Source organism: Triplophysa dalaica, chromosome 15 (assembly GCF_015846415.1).
Source record: "Triplophysa dalaica isolate WHDGS20190420 chromosome 15, ASM1584641v1, whole genome shotgun sequence".
Classification (NCBI taxonomy): Eukaryota; Metazoa; Chordata; class Actinopteri; order Cypriniformes; family Nemacheilidae; genus Triplophysa; species Triplophysa dalaica.
Window position 1 is genome coordinate 13,073,620 of NC_079556.1, and position 5,272 is coordinate 13,078,891.

The window sequence follows — 5,272 nt, forward strand, 5'->3', positions numbered from 1 at the left end:
AAACAACACCACTGAGACTGCACTGCTATCGGTCACAGAAGTACTGCAGCTTGCCAAGGCAGAATCTAAATCCTCGATCCTGATTCTGCTAGACCTATCTGCAGCGTTTGACACTATCAATCACCAAATCCTGCTAGAAACCCTGTCATCTCTAGGAATCTCAGGCTCTGATATCCGCTAGTTCAAATCCTACCTCTCCGGCAGAACCTTCAGGGTGTCTTGGAGGGGGTTGTTGTCCACTGCTTTTTCCATCTACACGACATCCTTGGGACCCATCATATGCACACATGGCTTCTGCATCATTGTTAAGCTAGCGACACCAAGATCTACATCTCGTTTCACTCAGATGATACAACTGTAGTACCTCGCATTACAGCCTGCCTGGAAGACATCTCAGCTTGGATGAAAGAGCATCACCTCCAGCTGAACCTATCCAAGACAGAACTACTCGTTTTTCTGGCACACCCCACACTGCAACACGATCTCACCATCCAACTTGGCAATACCGCAATTACTCCTTCCAAAACAGTCAGGAACCTCTGAGTCATATTTGATGAACAGCTGTCCTTCAATGATCACATCGCAAAGATAACGCGGTCATGCCGATATGCCTTATTCAACATTAGAAAGGTTAGACCCTATCTCACTCAGCATGCGGCACAACTTGTCCAGGCCCTGGTGATCTCAAGGTTGTCTACTGCGATGTTCTCCTTGCTGGTCTTCCTGTAAAGGCTATCACACCGCTCCAGCTGGTTCAGAACGCAGCAGCACTTCTCTTCCAACAGCACAAAAGGGCTCATGTGACACCCCTTTTCATCTCTCTCCACTGGCTACCGGTTGAAGCCTCAATCAGATTCAAATCACTAATGCTTGCCTAAAGGACTATTACTGGATCTGCACTGGCATTCTTTCACACCCTCCTACACCCCATCAAGATCCCTGCGTTCAGTAAACCAGCTTTCCCGCTCGTTCTCATTCACAACTCCTTGGTGGAACATTCTTCCTAACTTGGTCCGGTCGACCACATCTCTCAAAACATTCAAAACCTACTTAAAACCCATCTGTTCTGTGAATACTTGACACACAAATGAAAAGAAAAAACACTAACCCTCTTTTTCTCTCAACAGGTAGTGGTCTAGCTTTTGTTGAAACTAGTAACTTTGAATTGGCAGTAGTAACTTTCAATTGGCTCCTATTGTATAATTACTCCTGTATGACATATCACTTATTGCTCCCTTAACACTTTGTAAGTCGCTTTGGATAAAAGCGTCTACTAAATGACTAAATGTAATGTATATTTCCTCTTGGGGACAAACGACAGCATGTACATAATATAATATAAAAATACAGCATATAAAATGTCACAGATTTGAGGCATGCTCATTTAAAGCTGTCTTCAGATCTACTTTAGTAAGCATGCAGTGTCTAGGAATATATATTCCATTATTGCAAAGTGTTGTATTGTTTTGCTGCAGATTCAATGCTGTTTCTGTGCCCATGTAAAAGCATTAGCATTAGCTTATGTAACGCTGTTTATAATAAAGAATACCGTACCGGATGATTGAACAGAACATCAGAATTAAATTAAATGTGTAGGACTAAACAGGTCCATAAAAGTCATAAAGTCATATCGGTATGCAAACTCCTCATTTGGTCAATGACTTGGTTTAGTCCTTGTACAGTCGATATCAGGCCAAATATACAAATCTTCAAGGACACACTTGGAATCGGAGTGCTAGCAGTGAGAATTATATTTGAAATTCTTTTATCCATAGCACAGAGTCATTACTTGTTGTTGGTCTGCTGAAGTTTCCTGGGGGCAGTACATCTCGGCACAGCCCATATAGATTTAGAGTGGCTTCGCCGGGCACGATCATAAATATACTGCTGGAGAAAGCATTTTGCCAGGCTGTCTGATGGCTTGTTTAGAAACAGGGAATTTCTATGATTTCTGTGCTTCCTTTCTGAGTCATGGAGAAGTCAGCCTATGGTCACTGCAACAGCATCTATTATGTATCTCATTTTCAGAACAGATGGCCATATTCAGGGTAATTTCAACTGCTTATATTTCACCTTGCATGTACTTTAGACAGCCGGCCATTTATCTCAGCAATCAGAGTTGCCGTTCACTAATGGATGTGCAGCGGCATTTGAAACCTTGGTTCAATGACTTTCCTTTTCAAATATGACAGAAGATTGAACATGATTTGCATATCATGCTGTAATCACTTAATGCATGTCTACACACATATACGCATATATAGAAGTGTATGCAATACAATATTTTTAAAATAGAGCTGTTTATTTTCATAATATAAAGCTAAAATTGTTTTGCTTTGATTTATATACACATCAATGAGTTACTTAAAATTTGCCCTCTGCTGGTTTTATAAACAACATTTTCTAAAAAACAAAGGGGCAAAAATCTTGTACCTGCTTGTGTGGTATTTTCAATTCTTGTATGAAATATTGAGCTGTAACACAATTGATTTTCGGCCGTCTTGTCAACTTTTGCAGACACGAAGGGTTCAATCAATCAAAGCAAACCTGAGAAAACTGAGCAAGTTTGGCATTGGAGAATAACTAGGTTTAGTTATGCCTCTGTCTCCAGGCAAAGCAATACTAAAGATGACCTATAGGAGAAGCCTGGAGCAGCAGAAAATGTCCATGTGTGAATCGGCTCAGAGCTCCATAAGAACCGGGCGCATCTGCCAGAGATGCTGCCCATCACACATCATAACCAAATTATAATATAATGATTTTCCTCAAAATAGCTCTTAAGGAGCTTTTCTCATTTGGCAATGCCTTTTTCCATTATACAACAGACAGCTAGAAACACACCTGAAATCGGCTTACATTACTTTCAATATTTAGTAGACAAAGATCCTAAAATTCAGTAAAATATAAGTCAAATACATCAATTTATATAAGTCAAATATAAAACTTATTGAAGGGAATTTAGAACAACTCAAGATTCAAATGCATAGCTCGATGGGTGTTCTGTACGCCACGGGCAAAATAATGAGAGTCGTATCCGGGGATTATGACAGTGGCTATCCAGTCACTCACGTAACTGTCATCCATCAATATAAATCTCTGTCAGAGGACATGCTGAGGAGAACATGGTGCCGCAGGAGATATGTGCTGACTCTAGACAGCTGCTCAGCCGGTTACTCACTCCAGGTTAATTGAAGTTCACCCCTTTTGATTGGTCAGTGATGGAAGTCATTAGTATAGCTGCTGATATTCTCTGAACAGTAGTAAAGTATTGAATTGAAAAACTCAAACCTTCCACTGGTATGCGGAATTTGTAAACTTAAAATCTGATGAGGGGAGTCGATATGGTTTTCCTCTGTTTCTGCATTATGAGCAGAAGAAGGAACAACTGGTTTGGGGTATTTACACAAATTATCCATGGCCCTAGAATATCTGCAACCATGACAACAACATTTTGGTCTACATGACTGCACACAGATTATAGTCTGTCCGTTGTTAGGATGCAAATAGAATACATAGAATCTGAGAAATCTACAATCGGTAACCATAGTTTCAACTGAAATAGCTTAATGACTGCAGTTAATGTTACTGAAATATAAAAGCGATAAAGGGGTATTTGCTAACATAATATGACCAGCTCTTAAAAAATAAGAAACCGCTCAAAAAATTTAAGTCTGTGAACTACTGATTACATTTTCCACAAATTTCCAAATAAAAATGTAGTTTTTATATGCATTTATTATAAGAAAATCGGACCAAAATAGAAAAAAGGAAAGATTACACGTTTTCAGACCTTGAATACTAAAAAAACATGTTCATATTATTTTTTCAACAAAAAAATGTTTTTACATACAGTACGTTTTAGAAGAGGTAAGAAAAGTTTTTTTATGGAATAACCAGGATTTCTCATCACAGCTTTCATGTTCTTGGCACATTCTCAAGGGCTCTCACATTGCTTGTTGGATGAATAAATGTCACTTCTGGGGTGTGCTTTTGTTGAAATTCAAGATACTGGAATTACCATAATATAGGTGGAAATGGTGATTCAAGACAATTATTAAGTGGTCTCTTATTTATTCTAAGCTGTAATGCAAATATAACAAAATAAATTATTTTTATGGAAAATATAGTATTATTATATACTTCTAACAAAAGGTGTAGCTGCATATTTGACAGATGGCATGGCTTTCATAATATTTCTTTTTAAAGTAATACTTTTTATAAATACATAAAAATGTCAACCTTCAAACCTCATCCAAAATAAAAATATGCTGGGTTGTTTTCTACCCTTACCCTAGATGAATATTGGACAGAATATAAATATAAAATAAACAAATTGCTTGTCCTTCTAAATCTTGTATCTGCGTTCATTTTTGTGATTATCATGTTTTTGTCATAAATCATTATTATTAATTACTCTTTATGTGTGTCACTGGGTTTTGCAAATATCTAACCAATAAAACAACACAGTATTTAATCATTTAAAAAGTACAGTGTTTTTTCCATTTCCTGAAAAATAGCGAATCCGAGGATTCGGAAAGACAGTGACAACCCATAGTTGGGTAATAACAATCCAGCTTACAGTATGTTTATTTTTAACCCAACATTTACCCAGCCATGGGTAAAAAACAAACCAGCAGCTTTTAGAGTATGATTATAAATCTTTCAAAGCATCTTTGTTTGTGGTTTTGTTATTATTAATACATTTAATCAATTCTTTGAAGACATTAAAGATAATCATGATCATCAACATTTCTATTTCCAAATGGCAGTTAAGCCTTATGAATATTTTAAGCCACGCTTCTAGATGTAATTGAGGATAAATGCTTTTCTGAGCACCTGCGAAATGAGCAGCTTAATTCGAAAACCTCAAAAAGGTAAAAATAATTAAAATGTTCATCTCTTTAGGGTATTCGACTTGTTACAAACGGCCACGAGCCTGTTCTCATTATCTCTTAAAAGTTGGAAATTCAGCGTGTACTGTACAGTCCGCCGTTGTGGAAAGTCTACATTTGAGCTGTGGAGACTTATTTATGGCTGTGAAATTTAATAAGCAGGCAGTGAGTAATCCTCTTCCCAGCTCAAGCAGTACAGCATGGGACCATTATGCACCACAAGGGTACGACAACACACACTCAGTGTACTGATCTGGCCCCATGATCAGAGAAAGGGCAGAGCCTGATGTGCCAAACAGGGGCAAGTAGAATACAGTGTTGCCGCTTGGCACCCACATAAACTGGCAGAGGGCTGAGAAACTTGTACTGAGTGGGCTAGA